The sequence below is a fragment of the Oncorhynchus masou genome, chromosome 1 (genome assembly GCF_036934945.1).
Source record: "Oncorhynchus masou masou isolate Uvic2021 chromosome 1, UVic_Omas_1.1, whole genome shotgun sequence".
In the NCBI taxonomy this organism is placed as follows: domain Eukaryota; kingdom Metazoa; phylum Chordata; class Actinopteri; order Salmoniformes; family Salmonidae; genus Oncorhynchus; species Oncorhynchus masou.
The window spans coordinates 46460523-46483760 of NC_088212.1; the positions used below are offsets into that span (position 1 = coordinate 46460523).

Sequence of the window (23238 nt, forward strand, 5' to 3'; positions counted from 1 at the left end):
TGATCCCAAGCATACTTCCAAAGTTGTGGAAAAATGGCTTTGTAAATTTGTGGGCAGAACTGAAAAAGTGTGTGCGAGCAAGGAGGCCTACAAACCTGACCAGCACCAGCTCTGTCAGGAGGAATGGACCAAAATTCACCCAACTTATTGTGGGAAGCTTGTGGAAGGCTACCCGAAACGTTTGACCCAAGTTTAAATTGTTTAAGGCAATGCTACCGAATACTAATTGAGTGCATGTAAACTTCTGACCCACTGGGAATGTTATGAAATCCCTTTTCTATTATTCTGACATTTCATTCTTAGAATAAATTGGATACTGACGTAAAACAGTGAATTTGTACTCAGATTAAATGTCAGGAATGATGAAAAAATGATTTTAAATGTATTAGGCTAAGGCATATGTAAACTTCCGACTTCACCTGTAGGTCGCTGTTTAGCTTTCTAGCACATTATTAAGCTAGTTATCTACCACACGTTCCTGTCAGAGTACCTAGCAAGCAACAAGATATGTCAAATAATAGTCTAAAAACAATTTAACCTGACTTCACAGGTGGTTTGAAATATCCTATGCCATGTCTGTTTTTGGCCGTTCAGACTGCAGGAAAAATGAACAGATTCTAAAACAGATAAGCAAATAAACAGGAGTGATTTCAAAATGGCTAATGTGAACACGGTTTAATAGGCTATTCTTGCATTCAAATGCTTGTAAAATGACTTTTGCAATATCAAATCATCGGCTTTATTAGTTGAGTGACAACCAATATAATTTGCTGGGTCATTGTTACCAAATGCACTTTTAAAAAAAAAACTGTTTTACCAGAGTTGTATAGTCTACCAGAATGGACAAAACTCACATCCAACTGCTGATCAGGGTTTTCAATCATTCAGATTTTATTTTAATTGTTAAAGTTCTCCATAATAGTTAGTGTGTATTAAGTCATTTTCACATGAACATGGTAATTCCCTACAGCAATCATTTTTGCCAGCTGTGCATGGTCACATTCATTCACTGGTCAGAGCAAGAGAAGCTCACTTTAAAATTCCAAATGGTCATAACCTTCACTTTTGAGTTTGGGATCAAATCCAAAGCTGCATTATATTAATTTTCTAAATACCATGCTAATTTCTAAATATAAACATTGACATGGAAGTACCTTAAAACATAGTTTAATCTGCAAAAATGACAAGTGAATCAGTGGGTGATGCTGATTTCAGATAAAAAAAAGTGGGGGGACAAAAATAATAAAATTGCCCCCACCCCTAATCTGATAGTGGGGTGTTAGGTGCAGTCTGCCCTATGGCTCAGCTCAGGTGCCTACACACACAGTTTAGAGCAGTTCTCAGAGGCCCAGCTCCTGAGCTCCCATCAGCAGCAGATATTCATTTTAAATGGAAATTGAATCAGTTCATGCAAAACATTTTAGTGCATCGAATTGTATCAATTTGCTCCCCTAATCAAACAATAATTTCAAACTAAAAGTATCGTTCCTGTATCGTATTGGGGCCCATGTATCTAGATGCGTATCGAATCAGTCATGAAGGGGGAGATGCACATTCCCACATGTAGGCTCAGTCACAGGCAGCTTCGTGGCAGAGGGGGGACAGATTCACAGAGCGTTTTCTTCCCCCCAGTAGACAATCTGTTCTATATCTGTAAAGACAGGGGGTAGGTAAGGTGAATTAAATGTCAAGCCAGCCAGGAGACTGGCTAGAGTCTACATTGGTGTGGAAGAAAATTATGACATTTGCCTGGCGCAAATAGGTCGGCATATGTACATAGCCGTTGGTTAGCCTACATTAGAGTCTCAATGGCTGCTGCTGCTCTACTGAATATATCTGCTCCACAGCTCTGTGTTCCTGTCTGATGACAGCTGCACCCTACTGCTCCCAAAGTTCCAACCAAGTATTTCAGATTAAAATGGTCAGTTCAGAAAGACACTGAGAATGGATGGATCCTCTGGAGTGTGGGTTGGGTGGGAGTACAGTCACTGGGACAGCATTCCCAATCACTAGACACAGACCATACCTTCCTTAGTGAACATAGGGTGAATCTCAAATGTATATATTTGATTCCACATGAGTCACATCCACTCTCCTCACCCTCAAACCTTCTCATCCAATGTCTTTTGAGGAGTCGAGAAGAGGACACAAGGAAATACAATTGAAATTCTTCCCATGAGTGTGCTCAACTAGCCCCTGCATGTGATTTAGGTTTGACTGGGGCAACTGGTGGACCATGATGAGCCATAAGCAGACACATTCACATGTCCCAATGACTCCTTCCTTCTTTCCACAGTCATCCATCCAAGAGGCAAATGCACACTTTCCACCAGACGATGAAGAGAGAACTAGGGTAAGGGATGTCTCGGAGCGACAGCTAGGCCTCCAGGCATTGAAACAAACAGTGGAGCAGCACATTAGGAGAGAGGGAGAAGAAGCTAGGCATGAAACCAGAGCAGACAGAGCATCCAATCTTCCACACACACACACCCCTTTGATTAGGCTGACATTATGGCTGGCAAGCTTTCTGGTCTGGTGTTCAAACAATAGGTTATGCTCCGACGAAGGTCATTAGACATACTGACTAAATGTTTAAAGCGAGACTGAAATTGCATCTCTTGGCTATTACATACTGAAATTGCATCGGTGTGCAGAGACACCTTTTTCACTTGTGTATCTCCTGCACGTTTCCTAACAAAATGGTCGGGTGTGTAGCAGATCACCTCGTTACACAAACAAATGTTGCCTTCATGGCACCCGTACAGTGACCAAGAGGAACACCCGTTCTGAATAGGGTGTCTATTGTGAAGTGGTAGTAGGATGCGGTCAATATTAGTAATTAAATATAGTGGTGCTGGCAGAGTAGCCGTTACCCAACATCTGTACCCACTCAGCATCCAAAACAGCACCCTGGCTATTCCCTATACAGTGAACCATTTTTAACCAGATCCTATGGGCCCTGGTCTAAAGTAGTGGTCTATATAGGGAATAGGGTGCCATTTGGGACAACCTGTCTGCTTTCGCACGACCAGACCTCTCGCCTCAAACCCCCAGAGTACGCAGGGTTTGCGGTCTTTTCAAATCATAATTAATAACCCTTTAGAACCCATATCGGCCTTCGATGGACATTCTTTAAATTACTATAGCAGCCGCGTAAGGTCTGGTTTTTCTAACATTAATATCTTGGTCAATATTGCAAAATAAACTTGCCAACAACCTGGTGTCTTATTCGCATGGCTGTTGTCATCAACCAGAAACAAGGTATGCCGTCATGACTTTTTACTATTTTGTCCTACTTCATTACTCAAATTGAAAGGCCTGAAGCGGACTCGACTTTCACTGTGCAAGATGCTGTATTTATGTTGGTTGGTGAAAATGAGTAAGACACATCCTTGGACTTCAGAAGTGATGACGTAGAGGTGAGTGAAATAAGTAAACTGCAGATATGCGTTTGGTGTTGTCGATGTTTGATGCTGTGTAATTTAGGGAGTAGCACTCAGATTAGCAAATCCTGTCATGATTACCGGGTTGATACAGGTGAGTACATCAGCAGTGGAACAGTGTTTAGCTGTAGGTCCAGTATAGACAGTTAACTAGTTGGTTGTTTCGTCTTGTTTTTACTGAAGTAATTCACATGGAAATGACCCAGGCTGCTTGCTATAGCTGGCTAACTAGCTAGGGAACTGTCAGGATAATCTGTCAAGCAAGAAAAGTTGTGTAGCTGTAAATGTGTGCCGCGCTCGAAGTGTCAAGCTGTCACTTTCCCTACCTAACGTTAGCCATACAGACAACCAGCTAACTAGACAAAAAAATAGAGATTAGAATAATGTGTTTATCTGATGGTTTGTGATCTTTGCAAATTACAGACATTCATAAAATCTATACATTGCTTCGATTTCCTTTTACAGTGCCTTGCAAAAGTATGCATCCCCCTTGGCGTTTTTCCTACTTTGTTGCATTACAACCTATAATTTAAATGGATTTTTATGTAATGGACAAACACAAAATAGTAAAAATTGGTGAAGTGAAATGAAAAAAATTACTTGTTTCAAAAAATAAACAGAAAAGTGGTGCATGCTTCTGTATTCACCCACTTTGCTATGAAGCCCCTAAATAAGATCTGGTGCAATCAATTACCTTCAGAAGTCACATAATTAGTTAAATAAAGTCCACCTGTGTGTAATCTAAGTGTCACATGATCTCAGTATATATACACACACCGGTTCTGAAAGGCCCCGCTTCTGAAAGGCCCCAGAGGCTGCAACACCACTAAGAAAGGGGCACCACCAAGCAAGCGGAACCATGAAGACCAAGGAGCTCTCCGAACAGGTCAGGGACAAAGTTGTGGAGAAGTACAGATCAGGGTTGGGTTATAAAAAAAATATTAAATTGTTGTTGTTTTTTATGGAAAGAATAATGGCACCACAACAAACCTGCCAAGAGAGGGTCGCCTACCAAAACTCACAAACCAGGCAAAAAGGGCATTAATCAGAGGCAACAAAGAGACCAAAGATAACCCTGAAGGAGCTGCAAAAGCTCCACAGCGGAGATTGGAGTATCTGTCCATAGGACCACTTTAATCCGTACACTCCACAGATCTGGGCTTTACAGAAGAGTGGCCAGAAAAAAAAACATTGCTTAATGAAATAAATAAGCAAACACGTTTGGTGTTAGCCAAAAGGCATGTGGGAGACTCCCCAAACATATGGAAGAAAGTACTCTGGTCAGATGAGACTAAAATTGAGCTTTTTGGCTATCAAGAGAAATGCTATGTCTGGCGCATACCCAACTTTTCCCATCACCATGAGAACACCATCCCCACAGTGAAGCATGATGGTGGCAGCATCATGCTGTGGGGATGTTTTTCATTGGCTGGGACTGGAAATATGGTCAGAATTTAAGGAATGATGGATGGCGCTAAATACAGGGAAATTCTTGAGGGAAACGTGTTTCAGTCTTCAAGAGATTTGAGACTGGGACAGAGGTTCACCTTCCAGCAGGACAATGACCCTAAGCATACGGCTAAAGCAACACTCTAGTGGTTTAAGGGGGAAAAATGTAAATGTCTTGGAATGGCCCAGTCAAAGCCCAGACCTCAATCCAATTGAGAATCTGTGGTATGACTTAAAGATAGCTGTACACCAGTGTAACCCATCAAACTTGAAGGAGCTGGAGCAGTTTTGCCTTGAAGAATGGGCAAAAATCCCAGTGGCTAGATGTGCCAAGCTTAGAGACATACCCCAAGAGACTGGCAGCTGAAATTGCTGCAAAAGGTGGATCTACAAAGTATTGACATGGGGGAGGGGGTGAATAGTTATGCACCCTCAAGTTCATTTTTTTTTGGTCTTATTTCTTGTTTGTTACACAATAAAAACATATTTGGTTCTTCAAAGTGGTAGGTAGGTTGTGTATCAAATGATACAACCCCCCCCAAAAAATATATATTTAAATTCCAGGTTGTAAGGCAACAAAATATGAATATTTGCCCCTCCTGGCATTTCTTTCTCAAGCCACTGCATTTGACTGCTTGCTTAGCTGTCGCGTTGTGGTAGAAGCCCGTGCAGTGGAGCTCCAATGATATTGAGTTGCAGTGATATTTGTTTACATAGCCAGCTAACAAGTTGATGGTTTTGTCATGTTTCTACTGATGCTATTCAATTGGAAACTGTCCCAGCTTTGTAACTAATCAGCTAACTCTGTAGTTGGCTGTCGGGCAAGAAAACAAGCTGAGTGGAGATGGCAACATTGTGCTTCGCTCTCGAACGCTGTCACATGATCATCTCACTCCCCTCCACAATGACAACCAGCTAACTAAGTAATCTGACCATGGGTCTTGAAGTGCGTGTGCCATATATCGCCTTTACAGTTATAATCTACTAACATCGTTTTGTGTGCACACAATGAACTGAGAAACAATCTGGCCACTAAGGGCTTAATAAAATCATTTTCATTGATGATTGATTGGTTGACTGAAAGTGCTGTATAGCATCATGATTTAGTTTATTAGGATTACCATTCGCTATTGCAAATGCAGCAGCTACTCTTCCTGGGGTACCACATGGTTGTGTTGTGTTGTGTTTAATAGGTGTGTTGTTACTAACAATTTAAGACTGTCTCCCAAACTCGGTCCTGTGGACCCCTAGGGGTGCATGTTTTGGTTTTTGCCCTAGCACTACACAGCTGATTCAAATAATCATCAAGCTTTGTTGTGTAGTGTTAGGGCAAAAAAACAAAACGTGCACCCCTTGGGGTACCGAGGACAGAGTTTGGGAAACACTGCCCTAAGTGTTGATTATTAGATAATATGTGTGCAGCGGAGAAAAAGAAAGGTAAGGAGAGAGTGTGTGTGAGTGAAAGAGATTATGATCCAGACCACAATTGTATCCTTTTTGTTCCTCCCACTCTCTCCTCCTTGGTCAGTGAAACCGAGGGAAGTGATGTTGAGAGTCAGGGCTCAGCAGCAGAAGGCAGGGAAGAAGAGGAGTTAAAAATGAGGCACAGGGAGGGGTGGAGAGAGGAAGAGGAGAGAGAGGAGAGTGAAGAGGGAGAGGAGAGTAGAGTTGAGAGGGAAAGGAGAGAGAAGGGGAAGAGTGAGAGCAAGAAGCACAGGAAGTGGAGGAGCAAGAGCACATCAGAGGGGAGACTAAGTTTCCATGAAATGCTTCTGCCCCAAGTCCCACCATTCACCCTTGTACCACACCTTGTACCACACAGCCTTGGCCTAAAGTGACAGTGGCAGGGGTTTTGGAGTTGTTTTTAAAACAGTGGTAGGAGTCCGTTTTTTCTTAGCACAAACCTGTCCGCCAACACATCCAATGCCTCCCCATCATGGTTTGGCACGTTTGAAGAGGAGATTAAATGCTTCATAGGCATCAATATTCTCGTGGGCATCCACCGCTTACCCTCTCATCGGCTACTGATCTACTGATGCAGCCCTCAGGGTTCCATATATAGCTAGCAAAATGCCACACAACCGCTTTGAGCAGCTAAGTAGGTACATGCGGGGATGAAGCAAAAGAGCTCAGCTTAGCCTACAGAGTTGTAATGGAGCTCATAAGAGGCTACCTATTGTCACACCACCAGCTTTACGCAGACAACTATTTTTCCTCCATTCCTCTGGTGAGAGGCTTGCTTGACGCCAATATCTATTATTGAGGCACAGTAAGGGCCAATCGAAAGAACTTCCAAGGCCATTATGGAGGTCAAGCTCCAGAGAAGTGTGAAATGGTTTGAAGAGTGTGAAATGGTTTGCAGATAATGTAAGGCCATGCTTCCAGAAGTTCCATGGCATGTTTTAGGTGAAATGCAAACACTAAAAAGTGAGTGTGAAATATGAATTTATCCTACATATATTATTAGGGAAATAGTATACTAAAATTGTCTCTGAACAGATCTAATACTTGGTACATTTGGAGTTTTTCTGAATATTTCTTCATCTAAAACGTTTTGCATTCACTGAATTGTTGTCAAAGGAGGCAACTATTTCTATATTTTGTACTAAATCTTGAGACATTAGATTTTTTTTTTGCATTTTTACATTGTTACAGAAGTAATCATTGTCAATCAAATAGCCTACTTTGTGTGGGTTTTGAAATATTGTTATCTGGTCACATTTTGGTTTATTCTTATAATATGTAAATAATATTGTACTTGAGTAAGTCTAATGTACTACAATTTAAATACTCTGGTTTTTTGTTTAGAGTTAACAATTGTCTGATAATGTCTTTACACAAGGGAAGGCAAAATTATGGTATTCTTATTACCATGATCTTGGTGCCATTATAGAAGAGGTTGTGCTCTTTAAAACAAAGTTAACTTGTAATTGTCAATTGTTTTTGAGCCATGTCTGCTTGAAATGTGTGAGAAAATGAGTTCTTAAACTCTTAGTAATCTACAGCAGCATTCTAGAGGCCTAGAGGGTTAAAAGAAAGGAAAAGATAAAAAGAAAAAGTAGGATACTTAGATTGGAGGAGCATAATTTTCCTAGTCATCCGAGAAAGCATTCGTATAGTTAAACCCGACCTACATCCCAAATGGCACTCTATTCCCTATATAGTACACTACTTTAAACCAGAGCTCTATGGGCCCTGGTCAACAATAGTACACTATAAAAGGGAATATGGTGCCATTTGGGAGACAGCCCAGTTCAGTGCAGAACATTAAGCTTGACAGCGCAACGCTTTAATATTTGATGTGCCTTGCTACTGTCTTGGTGTAATATATATATATATATATATGATCATCTCACTCCCCTCCACAATGACAACCAGCTAACTAAGTAATCTGACCATGGGTCTTGAAGTGCGTGTGCCATATATCGCCTTTACAGTTATAATCTAGGAACATCATATATACACACACTGCTCAAAAAAATAAAAGGGAACACTTAAACAACAATGTAACTTCAAGTCAATCACACTTCTGTGAAATCAAACTGTCCACTTAGGAAGCAACACTGATTGACAATAAATGTCACATGCTGTTGTGCAAATGGAATAGAAAACAGGTGGAAATTATAGGCAATTAGCAAGACACCCCCAATAAAGGAGTGGTTCTGCAGGTGGTGACCACAGACCACTTCGCAGTTCCTATGCTTCCTGGCTGATGTTTTGGTCACTTTTGAATGCTGGCGGTGCTTTTACTCTAGTGGTAGCATGAGACAGAGTCCACAACCCACACAAGTGGCTCAGGTAGTGCAGCTCATCCAGGATGGAACATCAATGCGAGCTGTGGCAAGGTTTGTTGTTTCTGTCAGCGTAGTGTCCAGAGCATGGAGGCGCTACCAGGAGACAGGCCAGTACATCAGGAGACGTGGAGGAGGCCAACAAACCAGCAGCAGGACCACTACCTCCGCCTTTGTGCAAGGAGGAGCAGGAGGAGCACTGCCAGAGCCCTGCAAAATGATCTCCAGCAGGCCACAAATGTGCATGTGTCTTCTCAAACGGTCAGAAACAGACTCCACGAGGGTGGTATGAGGGCCCGACGTCCACAGGTGGGGGTTGTGCTTACAGCCCAACACCATGCAGGACGTTTGGCATTTGCCAGATTACACCAAGATTGGCAAATTCGCCACTGGCGCTCTGTGCTCTTCACAGATGAAAGCAGGTTCACACTGAGCACGTGACAGACGTGACAGTCTGGAGACGCCGTGGAAAACGTTCTGCTGCCTGCAACATCCTCCTGCATGACCGGTTTGGCGGTGGGTCAGTCATGGTGTGGGGTGGCATTTCTTTCCCTCCATGTGCTCGCCAGAGGTAGCCTGACTGCCATTAGGTACCGAGATGAGATCCTCAGACCCCTTGTGAGACCATATGCTGGTGCGGTTGGCCCTGGGTTCCTCCTAATGCAAGACAATGCCAGACCTCATGTGGCTGGAGTGTGTCAGCAGTTCCTGCAAGAGGAAGGCATTGATGCTATGGACAGGCCCGCCCGTTACCCAGACCTGAATCCAATTGAGCACATCTGGGACATCATGTCTCGCTCCATCCACCAACGCCACGTAGCACCACAGACTGTCCAGGAGTTGGCGGATGCTTTAGTCCAGGTCTGGGAGGAGATCCCTCAGGAGACCATCCGCCACCTTATCAGGAGCATGCCCAGGCGTTGTAGGGAGGTCATACAGGCACGGAGGCCACACACACACACACTACTGAGCCTCAATTTGACATGTTTTAAGGACATTACATCAAAGTTGGATCAGCCTGTAGTGTGGTTTTCCACTTTAATTTTGAGTTTGACTCCAAATCAAGACCTCCATGGGTTGATAAATTTGATTTCCATTGATAATTTGTGTGAATTTGTTGTCAGCACATTCAACCATGTAAAGAAAAAAGTATTTCATAAAAATATTTAATTCATTCAGATCTAGGATGTGTTATTTTAGTGTTCCCTTTTTTTTTAGTATACATACACAGACCCCTGAACTTTTTCCACATTTTGTTACATTACAGCCTTATTCTAAAATGGATTAAATAAAAATAAAAAAGCCTCAGCAATCTACACACAATACCCCCATAATGACAAAGCAAAACAGGTTTTTAGAAATTTTTGCTAATTTATTAAAAAGAAAATTACCTTATTTATTACCTAATTACCTAAGTTAACAAATAATTATTACCTAAGTATTAAGACCCTTTGCTGTGACTCGAAATTGAGCTCAGGTACATCCTGTTTCCATTGATCATCCTTGAGATGTTTCTACAACTTGATTGGAGTCCCCCTGTGGTAGGTTCAATTGATTGGACATGATTTGGAAAGGCACACGCCTGTCTTTACAAAGGTCCCACAGTTGACAGTGTATGTCAGAGCAAAAACCAAGGCATGAGGTCGAAGAAACTGTCCGTAGCTCTTCAAGACAGGATTGTGTTGAGGCACAGATCTGGGGAAGGGTCCAAAAAAAACATTATGCAGCATTGAAAGTCCCCAAGAACACAGTGGCCTCCATCATTCCAAAATGGAAGAAGTTTGGAACCATCAAGAGCTGGCTGCCAGGCATAACTGAGCAATCAGGGGAGAAGAGCCTTGGTCAGGGAGGTTATCAAGAACCCGATGGTCACTCTGATAGATCTCTACAGTTCCTCTGTGGAGATGGAAGAAACTTTCAGAAGGAAAACCATATCTGCAGCACTCCACCAATCAGGCCTTTATGGTAGAGTGGCAGGATGGAAGCCTCTCCTCTGTAAAAGGCATATGACAGCCCACTTGGAGTTTGCCAAGTCACCTAAAGACTCAGAACATGAGAAACAAGGTTCTCTGGTCTGATGAAACCAAGATTGAACTCTTTGGACTTAATGTCAAAGGTCACGGCTGAAGGTAACCTGGCACCATCCTTACAGTGATGCACGATGGTGGCAGAATCATGCTATAGGGATGTTTTTCAGCGGCAGGGACTGGGAGACTAGTCAAGATCGAGGGAAAGATGAACGGAGTAAAGTACAGAGAGATCCTTGATGAAAGCCTGCTCCAGAACACTCAGGACCTCAGACTGCGGCAAAGGTTCACCTTCCAACAGGATAACGACCCTAAGCACAGAGCCAAGATAATGCAGAGGTGTTTTCGGGACAAGTCCTTGAATGTCCTTGAGTGGCCCAGCCAGAGCCCGGACTTGAACCCGATCGAACATCTCTGGAGAGACCTGAAAACAGCTTTGCAGCAATGCTCCCCATCCAACATAAGAGCTTGAGAGGATCTGCAGAGAAGAAATGGGAGAAACTACCCAAATACAGGTGTCAAGCTTGCAGCGTAATACCCAAGAACACTCATGCTGTAATTACTGCCAAAGGTGATTCAACAAAGTACTGAGTAAAGGGTCTGAATACTTATGTAAATGTGATATTTGGGGTTTTTAATTTTTATAAATTAGCAAAAATATCTAACCTGTTTTTGCATTGTCATTATGGGGTATTGTGTGTAGATTGTTTGATTACATTGAGAAAAATAAATAATTTTAGAATAAGGCTGTAACATAACAACATGTGAAAAAAGCCGAGGGGTCTGAATACTTTCTGAAGGCACTGTATGCACACACACGGCTATAACTGACAATTCTCTCTCTCGAAAACCATCCCCTTAATATATATTTTTCAAAAGTAAGGCTTCTCTCACATGGCAGAAGGGAGGAGGCGGAGAAGGAAAGAAGAGAAACAAGTTCAAGGCTTTCAGCTGAGACGCATGACAGAGTTGTGTTGCGCATCAGCAGAAGAGGGGGAGGAGGAAATGTGAATGCAATGCACTAGCAGGGACTCACTCGCAACAGGTAGCCCCCGCCACCAACTCAGGGAGGCCTACAGTGCCCTAAACACAGGAAGTACACATGATGTCAGTTTATAGGCATGGGGGGGAGGCAGGCCGTTGCCAGTTATATTGCATTGCACATACTGGGTCTCTTATCAAAATGTGTGCTTCTCACTGTTAATAAAAAAGTGTATAGGGTCAATCCATCAGCCCTTGTTTAACACAGATAAGCACGATGGCGCTAAACTTAAACACAGCATAATAAATAAGAGAAAATTATACACACACACAGTGGGGCAAAAAAGTATTTAGTCAGCCACCAATTGTGCAAGTTCTCCCACTTAAAAAGATGAGGCCTGTAATTTATCATCATAGGTACACTTCAACTATGACAGACAAAATGAGAAAAGAATTCCAGAAAATCACATTGTTAGATTTTTTTATGAATTTATTTGCAAATTATGGTGGGAAAGGATTTGGTCCCAAACACACCGCCCGGGCAACGAAGGAGTGGTTTCATAAGAAGCATTTCAAGGTCCTGGAGTGGCCTAGCAAGTCTCCAGATCTCAACCCCATAGAAAATCTTTGGAGGGAGTTTAAAGCCTGTGTTGCCCAGCAACAGCCCCAAAACATCACTGCTCTTGAGGATATCTGCATGGAGGAATGGGCCAAAATACCAGCAAGTGTGTGAAAACCTTGAAGACTTACAGAAAACATTTGACCTCTGTCATTGCCAACAAAGGGTATATAACAAAGTATTGAGATAAACTTTTGTTATTGACCAAATCCGTTCCCACCATAATTTGCAAATAAATTCATAAAAAAATCTAACAATGTGATTTTCTGGATTTTCTTTATTTTTGTCTGTCATAGTTTAAGTGTACCTACGATGAAAATTACAGGCCTCATCTTTTTAGGTGGGAGAACTTGAACAATTGGTGGCTGACTAAATACTTTTTTTGCCCCACTGTAAATATTGATACATTACCAGTTGAAACTCTTAAATCTGGAAAAAAGACGATGGTGGGTGATGGTGATTTTGGATCAAGGAGAACGAGGAGTATGAGGAGAAAAAAAGCATAGGCTACATTTGCCCCCACCCCCTTCCCCCTGCACCTTAAACTATTAGTGAGGTGTTGGATGACCACTCGTCTGCCTCCATTACAGCTCAGGTGACTACATACACAGAGTGTACAAAACATTAGGAATAACTTCCTAATATTGAGTTGCACCCCCTTTTGCCCTCAGAACAGCCTCAATTTGTCAGGGCATGGACTCTACAAGGTGTCAAAAGAGTTCCACAGGGATGCTGACCCATGATAACAGTGGGACGCAATGGAGTCGTTTCAAGTTGGCTGGATGTCTTTTGGGTGGTGGACCCTTCTTTATACACACGGGAAACTGTTGAGCATGAGAAACCCAGCAGCATTGCAGTTCTTAACACACTCAAACCGATGCACAAGCCATTATACTCCTGAACAGCTAATCAAATGGCTTCCCAGACTATTTGCACCCCCCCCGTTTACGCTGCTGCTACTAGTCTGTTTATTATCCATCTATGCATAGTCACTTTAATACTTCCATACCCCATTCAAAAAGGCACTTAAATATTTTGTATTGCCCATTCAGCTCACGAGCTCAATCAGCAGCAGATTTTTATTTGTTAACGGAACAAATGTCAGCACATCACATCGATTCGTTCCTCTAATCAAACAGTATCGCATCGAATCGTTTCAAACTAAAACGGATCCTGCACCGTATTGGAGCCCATGTATCTCGATATGTATTGAATCGTCTTGAAAGGGAAGATGTATATCCCTGGTGGGGTAGAGTGACAGTGGGAGGAAAGAAAGACATAAGGTGAGAAAGAGAGAGAGCGCTAGAGATGAGGCTTTCCTTGGAGCACTGTTATCAGTGCTAATTAGAATGGGCCCAGGTCCTCTCAGGCCACATGCTGGCCCTTGTAGCTCTGCTCACCTGCTTAGTGGCTGACTGCTCGCTGCTCTTAAAATTTGCCTATTCAGGATTACACTAAAAGTGATTTGCTGTTAACCGCTGTTTGACATACAGTGCATTCGGAAAGAATTCAGACCCCTTCACCTTTTCCACATTGTTACGTTAGTCTCATTATAAAATGGATTAAATTGTTTTATTTTCCCCTCAGCGATCTACACACAATACCCCCTAATGACAAAGGAAAAATACATTTAAAAAAACAAATATCACATTTACATAAGTATTTGGGGAGTTTCTCCCATTCTTCTCTGCAGATTCTCTCAAGCTGTGTCAGGTTGTCTTTGTGGTTGGTGAGTCTTGGTGGTTCCAAACTTCTTCTATTTAAGAATGAGGCCACTGTGTTCTTGGGGACCTTTAATGCTGCAGAAATATTGTGTTACCCTTTGCCAGATCTGTGCCTCGACCTCATAGATTGGTTTTTGGTCTGACATGCACTGTCAACTGTGGGAGCTTATATAGACAGGTGTGTGCCTTTCCAAATCATGTCCAATCAATTGCATTTACCACAGCTGGACTCTAATCAGTTTGTAGAACCATCTCAAGGATGATCAATGGAAACGGGATGCTTAGCTCAATTTCGAGTTTCAGAGCAATACTTTTTTTGTATTTTATTTTTTGTTGCCAGTGTATAAACCTCCCCCTAAAATAGAGTATGCCTGCCTGTGAGAGAGACCTGGAGGCTGGGCCTGCCATTGTCCCAAATGGCACCCAATTTCATTTGGGCATTGGTCAAAAGTAGTAGGCACTGGTCAAAAAAGTTGTGCACTATAAAAGGGAATAGGGTGCCATTTGAGACACAAGCTCAGTCTCTTTCTCTCCCTCTCTCCGACAGCCACCTGTATGTAATGCACACATACCATATACTCACAACACAATATGTCAGTGACAGGGTGTGCATCCCAAATGGCACCCTATTCCCTATGTAGTGCACTCTGGGCCTTTGTCAAAAGTAGTACACTACATAAAGAGCCATTTGGGAGGCAGAGAGGATGTCACATCGGAATATTCAACAGATAAGCTGAACTAACAGTGTTCAGATGACAGGGGGCGGTGAATGGAAGAAAGTTCTACAGCTGCACCATCGAGAGCATCTTGACTGGCTGCGTCACCGCTTAGTATGGCAAATGCACCGCCTTCAAAAGCTACAAATGGTGGTGCGGATGGCCCGGTACATGACAGGGACAGCTACCTGCCATCCAGGACCTCTATATCAGGCAGTGTCAGAGGAAATTGTCAAAGACTTCAGCCACCAAAGCCATAAACTGTTCACTCTGCTACTGTCAAGCAAACGGTGACGGAACATTAGCTCTTGGAAGAACAGGCTCTGACATAGCTTCTATCCCAAGCCATAAAACTACTGAATTGTTAGTCAGTGTAAACATTTAATTATCTTGTACTGACTATACACACACACACACTCACAAGACATACAGTACCAGTCAAAAGATTGGACACGTCTACTCATTCAAGGGTTTTTCGTTATTTTTACTATTGTATACATTGTAAAATAGTGAAGACATCAAAACTGTGAAATAACATATATGGAATCATGTAGTAATCAAAAAAAGTGTAAAACAAATCAAAATATATTTTAAATTTGAGATTCTTCAAAGTAGCTACCCTTTGACAGCTTTGCACACTCTTGGCATTCTCTCATATGAGGTATTCACATGGACTGCATTTCAATTAACAGGTGTGCCTTGTTAAAAGTTAATTGCATTCCATCTTAATGCGTTTGAGCCAATCAGTTGTGTTCTGACAAGGTAGGAGAGATACAGAAGATAGCCCTATTTGGTAAAAGACCAAGTCCATATTATGGCAAGAACATTTCAAATAAGCAAAGAGAAACGACAGTCAATCATTACTTTAAGACATGAAGGTCAGTCAATCCGGAACATTTCAAGAACTTTGAAAGTTTCTTCAAGTGCAGTTGCAAAAACCATCAAGCTCTATGATGAAACTGGCTCTCGTGAGGACTCATGAGGACTGGCTGGGTTGTGTTTCGAAGGATGCACGGCTCTCAACCGTCGCCTCTCCCAAGTCCGTCGTACGGGTGTTGCAGCGATGGGACAGGACTGTAACTACCAATTTGGATACCACGAAATTGGGCAGAAAAAGGCAAAAAAAATGTATTACGAGCCTAGTTGGTTTAGCCACATAAAAAGACACCAACCTTCAAGCTAGCCATGATTGGCAGAGATCATGAGAGGGCTTGACATGCTGGGAGATCAGTCTGCCATGTAGCATGTTTCTGACTATTTGAGCTGGTCAGTAAGTCTAGGTAATTCCGTCTAACGCAGCTTTTTTATGTATCGTGTATCAAAACAGCGTAAATTTTGCTCTCCACTTTCTGGAGGACCAGGTTTTGAAAATCTGTGGAATTTGATTATAATAGCTAAGGAGACGGAGAAAACACCTGTCTCCGGATTACATCTTCAAACTAAGGGCAACCATGGCAACAGGAGACACGTCCATCCATGAATGATGTAAAACAGTCTAGCTAACGACATTTTCAGATATTACACATTTCTAATTTTGACAGAAAGAGCCATGTGCATAGCTTGCTATAGCCTAATGTTAGCTAGTTAGCATTGAACCTGGTAGGTTAGCTACCTGCAGATTCATGCAGATTAGTAACATCAGTTGTGATTATGGTTCCTTGTTTACCTAGCTAGCTGTCTTAACTTCTGAAGGTATAGGGGGCAGCATTTTCACTTTTGGATAAATAGCGTGCCCAATTTCAACTTCCTGCTACTCATGCCAAGAATATAAGATATGCATATTATTAGTAGATGTGGATAGAAAACACGGAAGTTTCTAAAACTGTTTGAATCATGTCTGTGAGTATAACAGAACTTATGTAGCAGGCAAAACCCAGAGGACTAACTGTTCAGAATATTATTTTTTTTTTAGGTCTCCGTCTGTTCAGTGAGTTCTCGTTGGGAAACAATATTTCTTAGGGACTTGTTCAGTTCCTACCGCTTCCACTGGATGTCACTAGTCTTTGGAATTTGGTTGAGGTTATTCCTTTGTGCAATGAAGTATGGCCATCTAGGAACTGCGTAACACTGTTGAGAGTTGTGCTAGACTTGAAAAGTAGCTTGGTTTGTCTTATTGTATTGAACACAGATAGACCAGTCTTCAATTTGATCGATTACTAACGTTAAAAAAATACCTAAAGTTGTATTACAAAAGTAGTTTGAAATGTTTTGGCAAAGTTTACAGGCAACTTTTGAAATATTTTGTAGTGACGTTGCGCAATTTGGAAGCGGTTTCTTTCTGGATCAAACGCGCCAAATAAATTGACATTTTGGATATATATGGACGGAATTAATTGAACAAAAGGACCAATTGTGATGTTTATGGGACATATTGAGTGCCAACAAAAGAAGCTCATGAAAGGTAAGGCATGTTTTATATTTTATTTCTGCGTTTTGTGTAGCGCCTGCAGGGTTGTAATATGCTACCCTCTTTGTTTACTGTTGTGCAATCATCAGATAATAGCTTCTTATGCTTTCGCCGAAAAGGCTTTTTAAAATCTGACATGTTGGCTGGATTCCCAACGAGTGTAGCTTTAATTTAATATCTTACATGTGATTTAATGAAAGTTAGATTTTTATATAAATGTATTTGAATTTGCCGTGCTGCATTTTCCCTGGCTTTTGGCCAAGTGGACGCAAGCATCCCCTATACCGTTTGTAAATTCAGTCTGGCCATCTACTGACTTCAGAGCACTCTCTTCTGAGTGTGCCAGAGTGCAGAATAACTGATGAATTTATGAACACAACACCTGTTGAATATAGCCAGTGTCAGTAAACGTTGTCAAAAAAAAGTTATTAAATTTGTAAGTCGCTCTGGATAAGAGCGTCTGCTAAATGACTTAAATGTAATGTAATGTTGTTGCCGGCAGCACAGTCATCAACACTCTTGATGCCTAAACAGCCTAAATACATTCATGAGTAAAAATGTGCTTAACAAGTCACATAATAAGATGCATGTACTCACTGTGTGTAATAATAGTGGCTAACATGATTTTTGAATGACTACCTCTTCGCTGTACCCCACACATACAATCGTAAGGTCGAGCAGTGAATTTCAAACACAGATTCAACCACAAAGACCAGGTTTTGCAATGCCTCACAAAGAGGGGCACCTATTGGTAGATGGGTAAAAATAAAAAAGAACGCATTGAATATCACTTTGACCATTTTGAAGTTATTAATTATAATTTGGACGGTGTATTAATACACCCAGTCGCCACAAAGATACAGGCGTTTTTAACCCAGTAACCCACCAAGAGGCCAATGGTGACTTTAAACAGTTACAGAGTTTAATGTCTGTGATAGGAGAAAACTGAGGCTGGATCAACAACATAGTATTGTGTTGTAACTACAAACTAGTGATGCACCGATATTACATTTTTGGCCGATACCCAATATTTTCCTTGCCAAAAAAAAAAAAAACTGATTGATAAACGTTTTTTTTTGCGACCTTTTAAGTATTCTAGTACAGTTAAAGTTAAAAACACAAACACACACACACACGGACGCAGCGGTCTAAGGCACTGCATCTCAGTGCAAGAGGCGTCACTACAGTCCCTGGTTCAAATCCAGGCTGTATCACATCCTGCTGTGATTGGGAGTCCGATAGGGCAGCACACAATTGTCCCAGCTTTGTCCGGGTTAGGCCATCATTGTAAATAAGAATTTGTTCTTAACCGACTTGCCTAGTTAAATAAAAAGGTTACACACACAAAAAAAGTTATTTTGTTGGCATTTACGCATGTCTCCAATACCAGTAAAACATCATCAAAAACTAATTTATTTCACTTACTTGCTGTGCCGTTTCATTGTGCATTTGATCAGTCGTTTCATTCTCAACCAGGACTTATGGAACGCCGTTTGGGTCTTTGCATGTCAAATAACAGTTTTTGACCAATCAGGACCTGAATATGACTGCATGTCACATAATAATTAAACACGTTCTTGAATTTTTTACATAGTTCTTACACAATCACTCGTATTTCATGTCACAACGATTCACCGATACGTATCCTATGATGCTGGTAATGTCTCGTGCACCTACAGTGCTGTCATAATGTTCTGTCAATGTTCTTCCCCAAAAACATGGCAAAACGACAAATCTGTTTCAGCAGCTATAGCTAGCTAGCAAACTATATAGCTAGGTGTCATCTAAAATAACCCTAATTTATGAGACAGTTCTTATTTGATTAATGGTGGTAAGACCCATCTATGTGAAGCTAGCCACAATAAGGATTAGCCACAACAGTGGGCTTTAGCCTTCAAAATAAAATTGTCAATGACGTTATTTTATTTTGAAGGTAAACCACAAATTCCACTATTGTGCTTAATCCTTATTGTGGCAAGCTTCACAACACATAACCCGGTCCGGTTGAACCTCACTAGCCAGATGAAGCTAGCTGGCTGCTTATAACGTTAGCTCTGGGCAACAGGGTTAAGTAGCTGGCTAGCTATTTATTTTCATGAACTGAAGTTCCATTTCAATAGGAGAACACCAAGTGGCAACCAAGCAAATACTTACTCACAAGGATTCCTAAATCATTGCTAAGAGTAATGAAAATGACTGCAGTTTCTACTGGTCATTGTTTTCAGGCTAGTTGTATTGGTGCAAGCAAGGTACTAACCTAAACTAGCTACCCTACAAGTTGCGGTCGAACAAATGATGCTTTATTACCAACGCGGTACTGTAAACACAGCGTTTGTGGCCGGTGTTTGCAGATTAGTGCTGTGAAGCTGTACAAAACACTGTATCTTTTTTGACATGACAGTGACGCAATTAATGTGTTACTCCGGTAGGGCAACATCTGAAAAATAGCGCACTTGGTAGTGTGTACCGGTGCTCCACCAGTCGGCGAAAGCCAACATCATCCACGACAGAGAACGGTTGATTGTCAAGGGCAATGAATTCCATTATCTTGGCTTTAATGGATTTCGCCTTCGAGTTGTATCACTGAAATGTTCTTACTCTTTCAAATGACTGCTTGATCCACACAGCAGACTGTGGGCTAAGTTAGGAATGCTGTGTTGCACAACATTTTACTTGGCGTCATTAGTCATGTACCTACGTTTTATTAGGTATGCACGTCAGCTTTGACATTGGTTTTGCACATCAGCGTTAAATTAAACAGACATCGGCCGATTCCGATATGTTCACCGCTACATTGTCCATCCCTAAAACTAACCTAAATGACATTATGAAAAGAAAGAAGCCTGTAATGAATAAAAATATTCCAAAAACATGCATACTGTTTTCAATAAGGCACTAAAGTAAAAATCCAAATAATGTGGCAAAGAAATGTACTTTGTGTCCTGAATACAAAGCATTGTTTGGGGCAAATCCAACAACACATCAGAGTACCACTCTTCATATTCTCAAGCATTGCTGGCATTATCATGTTATGGATAATGCTTGTCATCGGAAGGACTAGGGAGTTTTTTTTAGGATAAATCGAAAAACAATAGAGTTAAGCACAGGCAAAATCCTAGAGGAAAACCTGGTTCAGGTGGCTTTCCAATAGACACTGGGAGACAAATTTCAGCAGGACAATAACATAAATACAAGGACAAATATAGTTGCAGTTGCTTACCAAAGACAACACTGAATGTTCCTGAGTGGCCTAGTTACATACGACTTAAAATCTGCTTGAAAATCTTTGGCAAGACTTGAAAATGGCTCTCTAGCAATGATTAACAACCAACTTGACAGAGCATGAATATTTTTTCAAAGAATAATGTGCGAACATTGTACAATCCAGGTGTGCAAAGCTCTTAGAGACTTACCCAGACATAGTCACAGCTGTAATCGTTGCCAAAGGTGATTCTAACATGTATTGACTCAGGGGTGTGAATAATTATGTAAATCATTTATTTCTATACATTTGCCAAATTTTATAAAAACATGTTTTCACTTTGCCATTATGGGGTTGTTTGTGTAGATGGGTGAGAAAAATATATATTTAATCCATTTTGAATTCAGGCTGTAACACAACAAAATGTGGACCAAGTCAAGGGTATGAATACTTTCTGAAGGCACTATATAAACACACCACCAAAACTCTTTCACACTCATCATATACTCTGTTTTAATTCTTACTTTCATTATCCATACTAATACCTAGTCTCTTTACTGTGCCTTAATGTACATATCTACCTCAAATACCTTGTACCCCTGCACACTAATCTGGTACTGGTACTCCCTGTATATAGTTCGAATCCAGGCTGAATCAAATCCGGCCATGATTGGGAGTCCCATAAGGCGGTGCACAATTGGGCCCAGCATCGTCCGGGTTTGGCCGTCATTGTAAATAAGAATTTGTTCTTAACTGACTTGCCTAGTTAAATAATGGTAAAAAAATATATATTTAGCTTCATTCTTATGCATTTTATTCCTTGTGTGTTTTTTTAATACTCTGAATCGTTGGTAAGGGCTCTGAAGCAAACAATTCCCGGTAAAGGTCAAGTTCAGTTGAACTTTGGCCACACACACCTATTTTCAGGCTATTGTCTTCAATTAAACATTCATCCTGATACAATAAACATTTAACTGGCCTAGATACCAGTATTATCAGCTAGATAGCCAGGCGATGCAGGCCTCCTTATGGAACGAAAAGTAGGCCTGGCACTGTAACTTTTGGTTCATAGCTACTTCTCTCTCAGAACCAGAGACTTACTGATGACCTAGATGGCCTACTTGAGGTTACTGTATGGGAAAGCATAGGCTTATGCAATTTATGTAATGAAAGAATATATTTATTTATGAATTAATTTGTTTCCTTAACTCAAGTTGTTTTTTAAATTTATAAATAAAATAGACAAACCCCTCTAAAAGACGAATATGATTTCAACAAACACCTGGCAACCAGAATAAACAAGACAAGCTCTGAATACCAATATGCTAAATATGGCAGTTCATGACCTCACATGGCTAAGGCAATATCTTGGGAAATTGCAAGCTATTGCATGTTCATTAAAAACATATCTGTTAGTTTGCTCCTCAAGCTGTATACATAAAGAGATGACATCATGAAGTCAGGTTGCTTTTTGTAGGCTGTTCCACTGGCTGCTATTTTAGCCATTTAAAATCATTCATTTCAAGCGGGTCATGTTAACCTACATTTACTTTTATGCAGATTACGGAAACAAAAGCTCTGTATTAGTGGCTAAGCTCTGCTTGAAATCATTGCACGAATGACAAAAGACGGGAAATGAAAACAGAATAATGTTTTGAATGTAGCCGTCAATGTCATTAAACTAGCCTACCCAGTGTACACAAGTCCAACATTTGCTTCGAGCACAAATAGAATAGGCGCACTAGACTCGCGTACTGTACTTTTTTTCTGTCTGTCAGTTACTGTATTGCCTATATCGGCTCATTCCATTGACATTATCTAACATGTGCATTGCGCTATGCCATCGTCGTCGATGTGTGGCAATCAATCAATCGTAGAATGTCCAGAAAATGATCAAGTAGATGGTTGTAGAGCGTTCACTCGCAACAATGTGTCTGCTGGAAAACAGTCTGTCACAGCCAGACAGTCTGGCTACACTGTAGACCCATCTGTCTAGTGACAATTCGCCAATGATCAAGTAAAACGTCTCTTGGAACAAAAATGACCATTTTCAAAATTGACAGCAAAATAAAGTTTAAATGCTTTTGAGCAATTGAATACAGGTTTGAAAACATGGTGTACTATTTATCGAGCGATTCAGTTTGCGTGTACCACACTGGCTTGTCATTTGTCGGCAATACACTTACCCATGAGCTCAGGTGCTTTTATGAAAACGCGTCCTCTGTTCCTCATTTGCCAAGCAATACTTTCATCGATTAAATAGCCTTGTATGTACAAACAATGTTCAATGAAACCGATAGTGAGAATTGTTTTGCGAGCAGGTGTAACCAACAAACAGAACAGTTAACTGGCTTGCATAGTTTAACTACCATACGCACTCCACTGGCTGCCTATCTGGTCACAGACTGACGTTAATACAACAGATGCGTTCAAATCTTAACTTTGGCAGTAAGTCATGTTATCTGGCAAGCTGTGAGTCATGATGAAGACGAATCTACATTAGCCTGGTAGCATGACTAGGGAATACTCAATTCACAGTAACATACTTCGACTTCAGCTTGTGGAAACTAAGGCACGATGGCAGCGTTGTAGGAACTTAAGTGTCTCTCGTACTGCATGAGGTCAGCAAATTACAACAGTAAAACGTTTAAATCAATAAGATATACACATCATGAATAAACCAATGTAAAAACTGACCAGTGATGAATCCCACGTCTCCAATAACATTTAGTCCAACTCCGGAGAAGATGACTTGACTTTCTGAAGAGTTGTCAGGACTTCCTGAATGAGGGCTCGAGAGTCCTCTGCTAACACACGAGTACAACCCCTCGTCACTGACAGCTAGTTTGACAGGCTGAAAATTAAATTCGTAGATTGTG

At 41.2% G+C, this 23238-nt stretch overlaps 1 protein-coding gene across 2 annotated transcripts in view; it reads right to left on the reverse strand.

Annotated features, from left to right (window-relative positions):
* The window catches only part of taok3a (TAO kinase 3a), a 102027-nt gene extending 78827 nt beyond the window's left edge, over positions 1 to 23200 (reverse strand). The window contains exon 1 of one of the 2 annotated variants that reach the window (XM_064972983.1): positions 23057 to 23200. The gene's annotated coding sequence lies outside the window, so the exon portion shown is untranslated. Of the gene's footprint in view, positions 1 to 22545; positions 22750 to 23056 lie in introns of those variants that run through there. The other variant, XM_064972990.1, reaches the window with a different exon arrangement.
* Positions 23201 to 23238: the final 38 nt, after the last annotated feature.